The sequence below is a fragment of the Podarcis vaucheri genome (genome assembly GCF_965113315.1).
Source record: "Podarcis vaucheri genome assembly, chromosome: 2".
Taxonomy (NCBI): Eukaryota; Metazoa; Chordata; class Lepidosauria; order Squamata; family Lacertidae; genus Podarcis; species Podarcis vaucheri.
The window spans coordinates 39050069-39063873 of record NC_138760.1 but is presented as its reverse complement, the minus strand read 5'-3'; the positions used below and the strand labels follow the sequence as shown (position 1 = coordinate 39063873).

General features: G+C 46.2%; 1 long non-coding RNA gene across 1 annotated transcript; it reads left to right on the top strand.

The window, feature by feature from the left end:
* The first annotated feature begins 306 nt into the window (after positions 1–306).
* LOC309522026 lies at positions 307–2677 on the top strand. Its single transcript, XR_014214814.1, has 2 exons — positions 307–701; positions 2309–2677. It is a non-coding gene; the product is annotated as an uncharacterized lncRNA (long non-coding RNA).
* The last annotated feature ends 11128 nt before the right edge of the window (positions 2678–13805 follow it).

The window sequence follows — 13805 nt, the reverse complement described above, 5'->3', positions numbered from 1 at the left end:
GCAACCCGGACTGACACCCCTGCTCACAGAACTTGGATAAGAAATCTGTATAGCTCTAAAGCATCTTAGAAGTACATGTAAACATACCTAAGAAAAGTAGGTTGGGTTTCAAATACTGCTCTTAAAAACAGCCTGTCAAAAGTGGGGAGCCTCCATTTGTTAATAACAGAGGAAATGCTCTTACTTCAAATTACACATGCACAAACAAAGATTGATGTCTTAGTCCAAAAGAAACTGCTCAAAATGGAATCATAGTGCTTAAAATATATGGTGTGACTGTGGCCTGTACAGAGAACACAACTTTCTTCTGGATGGTAATAGAAATGTGTTAAGAAATGTGGTTGGTGTGCATAGGTGTACCACCAGTCTTAAGGACAAAGCAAATGAGGCTTAAGTTTTCTAGTTGGATTGAAGCTTGTTTGGGAGGGGAAAACACAGGAAAGATTTGACAAGAAGCTACACAATAAATATGGATTGTGACTAATGTCATTCGAATGTGGCCTCTGTAGCTAGCACAGCAGCCACTGGATCAAGGGGGCTTCAGAGGAGGGAGGGGAGGAGAGAGGGACAGAGGCCAGTGTTGGCCACAGCACCCCTGACCATCCTTCAAGGCATGCCAGGGTGCTACAGCACACTGGCTGAAAACCACTGATCTAGTTAATTGGCTGCCCCTTTCATTTCACATGGGCTGTCTGTCTGCAGTAAGAGTCTTTCTAATAATAATAATAATAATAATAATAATAATAATAATAATAATAATAATAATTTATTTGTACCCCGCCCATCTGGCTGGGTCTCCCCAGCCACTCTGGGCGGCTTCCAACAAAGATTAAAAATACATTAAAATGTCACACATTAAAAACTTCCCTAAACATTGTTTAAAAACAATGAGAACTGGTGGCTGCTTTGGTATAATAATGCAGCTGTGAAATGTAATGCAGAAACATTGCCACACCCCTAGGGAGGGTCCACTGTGGCTCCTGAAACAACTGCAATGGCCAGCCCATAGGCTATAAAGTATTCAAAAAGGTTGTCACAGCATAGTTTTGTAGGGAAATTGCAAAAATGGTTTCGTGAACCAGCCTTTAATAGCTCCAAAACTGCTGAGAGAATCTAATTTGGGAGAGGACGGTAGTTTGCTGCTTTCTTGCTCCTGGTCTGTGTGATTGCCAGTCTTCTTGTTTAACACACCTCATGCAATTCACCTTTTAAAACAGATTTTAATTAACTTGCTTACTAGGAAAGGACGCATTCCGCTCAGCATGGCCCCTGCATTAACATTTAACAGTTCCCACCTGGCATAAGATCATCCCCTCCCACATTTCTCAGAGAAAATAGGAAAGTCCTAAGCAAAGTGGGACATTTCCAGGATCAAATCAGAAACCGGGACGGTTTCTGTAAATCCGAAACTGTCCCTGGAAAATGTCTGCAAGATGAATTAACCTAATAGTGCCAACTGGGCAGATTCAGGCTGCAATCCTGTACAGTGGTACCTCAGGTTACATACGCTTCAGGTTACATACGCTTCAGGTTACAGACTCTGCTAATCCAGAAATATTACCTCAGGTTAAGAACTTTGCTTCAGGATGAGAACAGAAATCGTGCTCTGGCGGCGCAGCAGCAGCAGGAGGCCCCATTAGCTAAAGTGGTGCTTCAGGTTAAGAACAGTTTCACGTTAAGAATGAACCTCCGGAATGAATTAAGTACTTAACCCGAAGTACTACTGTACCCTTTTACCTGGGAAGAAGCCCTACTGAGTTCACACTGGGGTGTGAGTACACATGTATAGGACTGCACTGTTAAACAGGATTATCATGGATCACAGGGAAAACGCAAGAAGAATAACTGATTGTGTCATGCAGGCCCACATTCAAAGGAGCATGAATGAGGCATGTGATCTTACATTAAATGCTGAAAATCTTTGTTTCTTAATTTTAACTTACCCTGAGTGCTAGGAAAATGACATGGTAGTTCTGCATGCATTAAACACAATGTGCTGCTGCTTTCTTCACAGTAGGCAATGGCTGCCTTCTCTCTCGCTTACACCAGCTCTCTAATGTATCGAGAACTTTGCTCTTTAATATTTTTACCAAGAATGCTCTGAAGCAGAGCAACTGGAGGACAGAAAGGTGGCACTCCAAAATGACTTAGGAAAGAGGAGTGTGTCTTGAGCCAAAACAAAATATCCACCCAACATCTCTTTCTCTCAATTTTCTGTTTTATTATTTGAACAAAAAATGAATTATTATTATTATTATTATTTTGCAAGGCAACCTATAGTTCTGTAACTCGTGTATGTTTCTTGTAGGGTCAGGGACTGGCTGGATGAGGAAGAGTGGTGGGTGTCGCCCACTGAAGAGCCCCCCAGTGAGGACACAGAAAAAGATGACTTAGACCCCAGACTTAGATATAAAGGAGTCAGATGTTGCCCTTGCTACCCAGCAGCACAGTCCCAGTTCTGCTGGCTTTCCTCCCTGCCTCACACCCCGCTCGGGGAGAGTCCTGCACATTGCTGAGCAATGGGTCATACAGGCCCAGAGGAAGAGCCCACCCCCTCGCCGCAATCTCCAAATGCTTAGGAGGCCAGTGGTCAGTTTCAGCAATGTCTCCAGCTATAGGAGATGAGCCACAGGAACTCTGCTGTGTTGTCACTTTCTGTGAATAAAAGCTAATAGCATTTCGTGTCTCAAGTTCTTTCCAGCCCTATGGATGACCTGTGCTCGCCTGACAGCTCCTTGACATACCGCTGTGTGGAATGCTACCAAGAGAAAGCAGGTCCTTCCCTGCTGTGGGTGAATGGGAAGGAAGCCTGTGTCCTGGCAAAGAGGGGTTTTGAATGTGGGAAGTTGCCATATACAGTGGTGCCCCGCAAGACGAATGCCTCGCAAGACGGAAAACCCGCTAGACGAAAGGGTTTTCCGTTTTGGAGGTGCTTCGCAAAACGAATTTCCTATGGGCTTGCTTCGCAAGACAAAAATGTCTTGCGAGTTCCTGCGGGTTTTCCCCCCTCCTCCCCCTTTTTCCCAAGCCGCTAAGCCGCTTATCAGCTGATCCTAAGCCGCTAAGCCGCTTAACAGCTGATCCGCTAAGCCGCTAAGCCGCTTATCAGCTGATCCGCTAAGCCCGCTAAGCCGCTAATAGCGCTAATCCGCTAAGCCGCTAATGGGCTTGCTTCGCAAGACGAAATAACCGCAAGACGAAGAGACTTGCGGAACCGATTCTTTTTGTCTTGCGAGGCACCACTGTACTGAGTCAGATCATTGGTCTATCCACACAGACTGGCAGCAGCTGTCCAAGGTCTCAGGTGGCAGTCTCTCCCAGTCCTACTGGGAGGTGCCAGGGATTGCAAAGCAGATGGGCTACAGCCCTCCCACTAAAATACACAGAGAGACAGGATTATACCTTTAATCAGACCAATGGTCCATTAATCTCAATATTGCCTACACTGATTGGCAGTGGCTCTCCAGGATTTCAGACAAGGAGATTCTCCCGGCCACTGTCAAGCTCATTTCATCAGTGGCTTGGAGGATTAATGCAACTGCCTCCTGCTTCTGGTTGAGCAATCTTTGTTTGGCTGATCTTAACTCACAGCAGCATGGAGAGCTATAAATTTGCTTTGCTCCTGCACTAACTTGTGGCAAATGAGTGATGATGATGATGATTTTTTTCTGCCGGTCTGTTTGCTGCAGAGATTTGTAGCTCAACTGCACTTGGTGTGCCTCCACACAAGCCAGACTCAGTAAATTAGAACCCCACACAAGCCAGACTCAGTAAATTAGAACCCCATTCAGCCAGTCGTTGAGCCCTGCAACATCTAATTAAACTGCAGTTAAATCTACCCAATTCTAGGTTATCTCCCAGGTGGCAAAGACTGTCTGTGACTCAGCAGCTGCCGAGGGGCGAAGGAAAGAGAACCGGCATCCAGGGCGAGGAAGCGGGGCAAACCGTGCGGTGGCACAATAATAAATAATAATTTTTTATTTATACCCCGCCCTTCCTGGTTCAGAAAACAGGGCTCAGGGTGACTAACAACAAATTTAAAACACTTAATTGATGCAACAAAAAACAGCATAAAATACAGTATAAAACATGAATAACAATAAATTCAAAATTCACAATGGCGGCGGCTCGCGCTGCTGCGCCTGGTGGCGGCGGGGTGAGCTCCCTGTGGGGTGCCTTCTTATCTCCCCCCCCCCCCCGAGATGGCACCTGGGGCGGATTGCGCCCCCGCCCCCTTCCTTCGCCACTGCAGCTGCCTAGCCAATAACAGTATGGGGTAGAAGAAAAAAATCAAACTGTGACCAGTGGGAAGAGTTTAGGGACTGGGCAGAGGAGGAATGGTGGAGACTGCCTCCCCAGCCTGACCCTTCCAGAGGAGGAGAAGACAGTTCAGAATTACAACAGGGGTTTGAGGGAGGTCACAACTCAGAGGAAGATGAGGGGGAAAGTTGGGAAATAATGGGAGAGGAGGAGGAAGGGCAGAGCCGGAGCAGCTGGCTAACACATTATCATTAGAAAGCATTCCTGACCCACCATCTCCCAGAACCCGGTGAGCCTTAAAAGTAGGAGAGCAAAGAGCTCAAAGAGAGATGGCCCTAAGCAGCAAACGTAAGGGTGTGTGTGTGTGTTGTTGACGAATGAGGAAGTGGGAGAAAAGTGGGGTGGAAATTTACTCAGGACAACGCCATTATTCCTAGAGGCTGCATTCCCAAGTCTCTCTCTGTAAATATTGAATAAAAAGCAGATGGTAAGGACTTTTCCGTGTCTTATCCGTTCCTGGCAACCTGCCATGGAGGTTGGTTCCTCTGCCACCTGACAGAAATTGTGAGGGATGCAGAGAGGCAAAGCTTGAATGTCGCTGGAGACTGAAGTCACACCCACACCCTTTGTTTAGAGCACATGCCTTCCTCAAAAGAATCCTAGGAGCTGCACCCCTCACAGCAACACAAGCACCCTTAATGAACTACAGTTCCCAGGATTCTTTGGGAGAAGTCATGTGCTTTAAATGTGCATTCCATAAAAAGACAGTCAGGAGCTCTTCACTCATTGAATGTTGTGGGTGACAGGGATCATGCCCAATGCATGCATTGGCTGTTGGGGAGGCTGTGGCTAGCAAACCCTTCACACATTATTTTAACAAGTATGTTGTCGAAAATAAGTATGATGTCTAAGCAACATCCTTGCACCCTGGAACCAACTCCATGGGACCATAGGGGCTTGGGCAGCCACAATAATATATTTGTGGGAGCTGCCCCCACCCAAGTGAATGGGCAGAGTTGAAGCCCTTTGTTGAGGGCACCCACAATCTTCGGCACAAGATGGCACCTAAGACCTTGGATACAACCCTAGGCAACCATCAAAACAGTCAGTGTGTACACACCCTTCCTTTAATGCATATTCAAATAAGTGAGGGCTGAGAAGCTTGAGGAGGGAAGGGAAGAAGGGAAGTCAGCAGTTAGGCCACTGCAAGGATGGGAAAGGCTCTCTGGGGCCATGCGGTCAGTTCTTCCCAAGCAGCATCTATTAGCTACCATACTTAAGGGGTGCTCATTTCAGCCACTGCCAAAGTCAGGCTTCCACATCCTTTCCTGGCCCTGTTCTAGTTCCTTTGGTACTGTTGCTTTTTATGGATCTTCTCAGTAGGTACCCATATAAATACAGTGGTACCTCGGGTTACATACGCTTCAGGTTACACACTCTGCTAACCCAGAAATACTGCTTCAGGTTAAGAACTTTGCTTCAGGATAAGAATAGAAATCGGGCTCCGGCAGCGCAGCGGCAGCAGGAGGCCCCATTAGCTAAAGTGCTGTTTCAGGTTAAGAACAGTTTTAGGTTAAGAAGGGACCTCCGGAACAATTAAGTACCCAACCCGAGGTACCACTGTATAGGTTTAGTAGTAGTATTTTGCACCCCCTCAGCTCGGCGCCCTGTGCGGTGGAAATGCCTGCACCACCCTAAATCCGGCTCTGACTCCAGCCCACCCTTCCCTGAAGGCATTCAGTTTAGGTCTGACAAAAAGCTGGAAAAACTCGAGAAGAGAACAGGAAATTTCCTTTACTTGTTTGAAGCAAGTTAAGAAACATTCAGAGTCAAAACAAACCCTGAGGTGTGAACTGAAGTTATTCTCCCCCCCCCCCCCCGCCTCAACAACAACATTCTGAGAAAAGAAGCGAGGCAGAACAAATTCATTTAACTTTTCCTGGCTTCGTTTCTGCCAAAAGCTTGGCAGCGACGTAAGCCCTGCAGTGCTGTCGGGATCGAGTTCGGATTGGCAAGCTCTGATGCAGGAGGAGGAAGAAACAGACTGAGGGGGGACTGAATGGTGGAGAAGGAGGGGATCTCTTCCATCTCCACTCTAACTTCAGCCACTTCCAAAGGGGAGCACATTTCTGATCACTGTTCTCCCTCTGCATGCACAACTTTCCAGGAGACAGTGGCCTAGTGTGGGGGACCGGGGGGGGGGGCAGTGGCCGCAGACAGGCACATTTCTTAGAGGGGGCACAACCAGGCAGCTTTCTTGCACCTGGCCACAGCAGCTCCACTCTTGGGTCAAGCCTGACCTGGGGGTGGAGGGGAGGAGAGTTTGTGACAGCGTAGCCACCCTTGTACTCCACTGGGCTGTTGTGCACAAGTGTGCCCTGCATGCCACTGTGTGAGGCAAGCTGCAGCAGGCTCCCTCTGTCCCCTGCCCACCTCGGGGAGGTGCCCCAGGCAGTGGTACATTACGCTCTGCCACTGCCTGTAGAGTCAATGGAGTCTGGGTTTTAGGGCTGGTTCAGCTGTGAGTCAGCACAGAGACTCAGAGAAGAACAGTAAAGTTGATTCTTTATTCAAAGAGACACAATACAAACAAAGAACTCCATGGACAGAACTAAATTGATGAAGCAGCTGCCAGAACTGAGGAACTGAACTTCCCAACGAGGCACTAAGTAAAGAACAGGAAACTCTAGCGGTGATGTCCTCTCTGATGTTTGACATGGCTATACCGCTCCAAGCATGGTGTCCTGTTCCTGACGGTGGATCAATCTCCTCTCAACTCCACACATGCAAACTGCTTTTTCAGGACAGGGTCACCAGTGGAGACCCATTCTAATCAGCTCTGAATTCATACGTGGGGCTTCATTACAAGGAAAATTAAAAAGAAAACCTTGCCCTTTTCATTTAGCAAGGAGAGAGAAGCCAGTTCTTGAATGGAAGTGGGTGCTTTGATCTTTCCTTAGCTTTCATCTTGTGATCTTTAGGCTTTTGTGATGCTCAGCTCCTGAACAATAACAAAGGGTGTGACTTCCAGATTATGTAATATGGTAGAGGGCCAATTTAACTTCAATAGGGAAGGGGCTAGGCAGCATTTTGAGGCCTTGCCTTCTCAGGATGTCAGTTCCAAGCAATTTCACACCAAGCTAATTTATTAGCAGCTCATCTTGTCAAATGATTATAATAATTATGCACCAATTACAGATATAAGCATTTAGTGGGCAAATTCAACAGTGCGTAATAACTACAGCAGCAAAGTTTTCAAAAACCACAATGTCCCCAGAGGTGTGTTGTCTTCTGGGTGCTAAGATTCACAATGTGGCAGACAAAATCCAACAAATTCCTTCATTTCCTCACTGGCAATTTCATTTCTTAGAAGGTGGAAGAAGCAACAAGGGGATCAGCTATCTTGGCACCTGGTCCTCACCAGCAGAGAAGAATTTAACACTGAAGTTGAAGTACTGGGAAACCTGGGAGGAAGTGATCATGTCCTCCTGGGATTCATGATGTAGAAGCAAGGGAAAGCTGAGTGCCATCGGACCTGCACTCTGGACTTTAAGAAGGCCAGTTTCAGAAAGTTTAAGGAGCTACTGGGTGAGATCCCATGGTCAGAAGCATTAAAAGAGAAAGGAGTCCAAGATGGATGGGAATTCCTTAAAGGTGAAATATTGAAGGCACAAATGCAGACAATTCCAACAAGAAAGAAAAGTGAGCGGCGTCTAAAGAAACTGGTGGGGCTGCATAAAGAGCTTACAGATGAGCTGAGACTTAACAAGGGCATGTATAAGAAATGGAAGAAAGGGGAAATCATGAAGGAAGAGAATACGCAAGTAGCTAACAGTTGCAGGGTGAATGTCAGATGGGCCAAAGGTCAGAATGAGCTCAGGCTTATAAGAGAGGTTAAGACTAAAACAAAATATTGATTTGGGTATGTTTGAAGCAAGAGGCTTTAGGAGTAAACCAAGAGGAACCTGCTGCCTTATGGGACATCTTTGGGAGAAGAAAAGGCTATGGAATAACCTTACTACACAAATCTAGAGTGGAGTCCCTAAGATGGTTGGATGGTGTCTTGTATGCCTCCTTCTGGCAACTCCTGCTGCCAGGCTGGTGCCAAATGTATTGCTCTGCTTTCCTTAGGACCACATCAGCGTGGCTGAGAGGGTTTTTGTTGTTGTTCTCATCTAGTCAGCCCAGGACCTCCATACATCTCAGACTTGTGCCCCGAGGAGGACACTTCGGTGCTATTAACACCACAAAAACAATGCAGGAGGCAGCAGTGATGAGTTACTGGTCTCTGCAGCCACAGCATATACTGTGGTTCTCCAGCAGTTGGACTTCACCTCTGCAGGCACACTCCATTGTCTCTCAAGACAGATAGATGCCAACAACACAGAGGAGCATCAGTCTGGATCAGTGGGGAAGAATCTATAAGAGGACACCAGCCAAACCACTCCCTTGGTTAAGGTAATGTCCTTGGCTGACCAGTTAACTGTTCTCATCAGCATCTAAAAGGAGAAGTTCTATTGCCATGGAGATAAACGGGTGGGCCTTTTCCCACCTCACCTGACTGAATGCCACATCATCTCATGTAGGATGAAGAACAGTAGCCAGAGTTGTGTGCCAGAGTTGGACTGATGCTGGAAGCTGGAGAAACTGAAGCATGTCTGGCTCCATGTTGGACTTGGGGCTCCCCTAGAAACCAGATCTGTTGGGGATGTTAATGCTGTGACCCCTCCATCCTATGCTCAGGTTGCATATATGTGTAAATAAAACAGTATATCCTAAAAACACCAGTGTCTTCATTGACTTTCCTTCCCAGGAAACCAAACCCTGGGTATGTGATTGCACCCTGGAGTCTCTCGCTACTCAGAGATTGGGGTAGTGAGCAACAGCATGCATACTCAAAAGTGAGCCCCGTTGAGTTCAGTAGGCCTTGCTTGCAACCGAGTGGGGACTGCAACCCCTGTGTCATGCTCAGATGTATTCATAAAGCATTCGGTTGTATGGCAGCCACTCCATGTGTTGAAGCCACTGGAGCAAACAGAGGGACGCTGCCTGAAATATCAAATAAAAAATATGAGAGAAGTTCATCCTCTTTGCTATGAGTGATGCACGCAGCACTGCTTGCTGTGTTTTACGTGTATCGATGGGACCTTTTCACTGAGTAAAGGTCACATTGAAGAAATCAATGTGGTGATGATTCTGCTTCCATGCCTGACCGCACAGTGTATAAAAGCAAATCTGGTTTCCTTCCACCTCTCCACAGATGGATCAGGCAAGTGCCATTCAAGCTTCTGTTTTTGTTTCGTAGGGCTACTTAGGAGCATTTTCAGGCACCCATGATATAAGTAGCTAAAACAGGTCCCATTTATTAATCAATGGCACACTGCAGCAAACATGAAACTTTCACCACTCAAGGATATGATTCATTTGCATCCATTGCTTCCAGTGGAGATATTCTATCTGCTCTAGGGTCTACGAGGGCCTAGGGAACAAAGGGTAGGAAGTTCAGAATGGGGTGGAATTCTCATAACCGGGCTACCAATTTCTTTGACCCTTGGGTAGGCTGAACAAACAGATTCAATCAGCAGTATAATCTGAAATTTTGACTTATTAGGAAGCTGTACTCTACTGAGTCAGGAATAAAAGGCATCCCTCTGTCTACAGTTCTAGAAAAGGAGCCATCAGGTGTGTAACCATACTCATTGACAACCTTCATTGCTAGTTGGTGCTGTCAGATTTCTAGGTGGGGTTTTAAAGAAATGAATGGATAACCATTGATTTCTTCCTAGCTTGCAGCCGGGGTGACAAACCTGTGGCCCTCCAGATGGTGTGGAGCTGCATCTCCTATCCAGCGGCATAGGTAGCCACTCGGGTGCCCTGGGCCAGGCATGCTGCGGAGCCTCCAAAGAGTCTGCCTGTCACCTCCCCCTCAGCTATAGGGTGGCTGAGGGGGAGGCAATGAACAGACACAAGTCCCACACTGCTGTTTTGGGCAGCATGGAGCCTGCAGGAGCCTGAGCCACCTCATCATTCCCAGGAGAGACATGTGGCTTGGGCTCACTGCAGGCTCCACAGTAAGTGCCCCCCCCCCCCCGCGGTGTGCCACCCAATACGCCTCACCTCCTCTATCAGGAGTTCAGCCTACACTCGAGTGGGACCCTGGCATGTTCCCTCCCTCCTGGTTGATCATTCGGGAACTTCATGAGCTTTCTTCAGCCCAAACATCACAGTGACCGATGCCAACAGACACCAGCACACTTAGGGATCCGCAGAGTTTGCACGTCATGCGTGACAGACCTCAGCAACTCAGCATTTTGGCTAATCTACTTTATTTACATATAAACACACACAGAGCACGGCAACATGGCTCCCTCTCTCTCTAGCATCAGACAGCAAAGAGAAGAAGAACAAAGGACAATAGTCCCACTTCATGGAACACAGTAACACAAGCATCCTGTTTCCGTCACTTCCCACTCTGTGGAGTCAAAACATATACCGTCATGTGATAGACAACAATCCCATGACTGCAGTCATGGAGCAGGAATTCTAACACCGCCTGCCCCCCCCCAGCTATGTCTCTGTTCCTACCTATCATCCTTGACCATTGGTAATCTTGGCCAAGGCTGATGGGATCTGGAGTCCAACGACATCTGTAAGGCCACAGGTTTCTCCATCCCTGGCTTACAGCAACTTCTATAGCACTCTCAGACACTCTGTTATAACTTTTTCATTTGTTTTGTTTAGTTGCTAACTGATGCCTTATATGTGGAGTTTTACTGTATTTTTATATGCTTTTCATTTGTTTTTGTAATTCTTTAAGAAAACATTTGGTCTCCTGTTAATTATGCTGATTTAAATGTGTCTTCTCTACTTGACACTCATTTGTCTTGCCATGTTATATTTGCAATTTCAAGATTGGTTGCAAACCGCTTTGAGATTTATTTATTTTTAACTATTAAAACTAAAAATGATTTAAACAGATAAATTTAGCTTCCGAAAGTGTGATCTCGAATAAGAACAGCTATCTTCTGGGTCAAGGAGCCTTTCTCCCATTTTTAATCAACACCTTCCTTAAAGAAATGACCTCCGCAGTTTATCTCCTATATTCCTTTTAAATACCTTGCCATGCTCACAGTCATTGTAAAATTTAAAATCGCCCTCCCCCCCAAAAAGACCCACCTTAGGGGGAATAAAGCAGTGCTGTGTCACATAGCGCTCACCGTTCTGCCCTCTTTCTGCTCATCCTAATTTGGAGCTAGATGGCCTTGGGTGGGCTTTTCAGAAGATTGCTCCCTTTTCCCATCACCCAAAATCTGCTATTATAATGCTGTGGGGGATGACTGTTTAAGGGACATCTGGCAACTATAGTTCACAGCAGCTGTGTGTGTTCACCAAAGGAAGCGCCAAGCTTTTTCTTTGCCACACAGCATGAGCTTAAGAGATGTGGAGACAAGGAGCTAGGAATCAATGCACACACACAGTTTTGCTGCCTAATGCTTCTTGTTCAGACTTCTGTTGGCTCATTAGTGCACAGCGAGATCGCATTCAACTGTCTGTCCAGTTTACTTCTCTTAAGGTCCTCAGCCAAGTGTTAGATGTTTACCACACTGAGCCTCTTGGGCTTGCTTATCGGAAGGTAGGCGGTTCGAATCCCCATGATGGAGTGAGCTCCTGTTGCTCTGTCCCGGCTCCTGCCAACCTAGTAGTTTGAAAGCATGATAATGCAAGTAGCTAAATAGGTACTGCTGTGGCGGGAAGGTAAACACCGTTTCCGTGCGCTCGGGTGTTCCGTTGTACCAGAAGCGTGCCAAATGACCCGGAAAGCTGTCTGTGGACCAATGCCGGCACCTCGGCCTGAAAGCGAGATGAGCGCCACAACCCCATACCTCGGGTTACATACGCTTCAGGTTACAGACTCTGCTAACCCAGAGATAGTACCTTGCGTTAAGAACTTTGTTTCAGGGTGCGAACAGAAAGCGTGCTCCAGCGGCGCGGCAGCAGCAGGAGGCCCCATTAGCTAAAGTGGTGCTTCAGGTTAAGAACACTTTCAGGTTAAAAACGGACCTCCGGAACGAATTAAGTACTTAACCCGAGGTACCACTGTAGTTGCTTTTGACTGGACTTAACCATCCAGGGATATTTTACCTTTTACCTTTACTTAGATGTTTAGCGCACACACACACACACACACACACGCACACACACACACACACACACACACACTGCCTAGCTAGTCTTGGGGCAATAGTGTGTTGCTGTGTCCGTCACCTTTTCGCTCAGGAGTTCAGTCCTCATTGATGTTAGAGATGCTGGCAACTGACATGCCCCATCAGCTTGCTACAAACAGTGCATTGATCTGTGACAAATGATGCAGGTTTTAGCTAGTTGGGCTTCCGCAGCATGTTACATTGTCCCGTAGACTGAGAGACACAGAATACGTCATTCACTGGTAAAACAAGATATACTTTCACACATCCCAGTGTGTGAGAGTGAGAGATAACTGCTAACATGCTGTAAGAAATCAATGAATTCCACTCGTGTTGCACTTACCTGTAGGTCAATTTAGACTCTGGGCTTTATGGCCTTACCAAGGGAGACTTCTTTGTCAAAGTCTTGTTCTAATGGCAGCACTTAACTCAGCAATTAGAAGATCTTGCGAACCCAAACTCCCCACCCACAGAGAAGACTACTTTGCCGTGTCCCCTCCTGATAGACAATTCTGGCTTTCCTTCCATCCCATCAGCTTTTTAGCAGGGTGGATAATTTTTTCCATCTCCCTGTGGTGTACGATTGCACCATTCAGCCATTCTCGCTGCAAAGAGGCAGCAGAATTCACTTGTCCTCAGAGAAGGCATGCCCAGAACAACAACACATGCAAAAAGAAAACCTGGTTTCTTCCAAGGGTGGATAACATCCCTTGCAATCTGAAACAAGGTGGTTGCTGATCAGAGAAAGAGATAGGGAGACTTCTTAGTGGTGGCACCCTGTTTGCATAATTTCTTCCCCAGGGCTGCCTGCTTGGGGCCAATATGGTCACTTTTCGGTGTCAGGCAAATTCTTTTCTCCCTGCAGGTTTTAAAATGGATTTAAAAAAATATTTGTGTTTTATTTTTATTTTTATCTTGTTTTTGTTCATCCTGCTATGCTCCACCCACACCTGTGGATATGACAAAGTTGTTGTGGATGGGGAAGCTTCTGTTCATCCAAGCAGCCATTTGAAGCTCGGCACACATCCACAATAACTTGAAAAAGTGTTCATTTTATCACCCTATTTATTACTGTTCCAAAACCCTCATCTTTCAATTAGTGATAAAATGCTTTTCTGACTACCCTTTTGCTTAAATTAAAATATTAACGAAATGCCACTTAAATGGAAGACTGTTATAGTACTATTACACTATAATTCTATTTGGAAAGATAAGCACGGGTGGGTGTTCCAGTCACTTTTGTCAAGGTTTTAAAAATATTTTTAAAAGATATATTTTTAAAAAATAAACGAGGAGTTAAAATGGGGCACATACAAATATTATAAAGAATGTGGCTGCTTA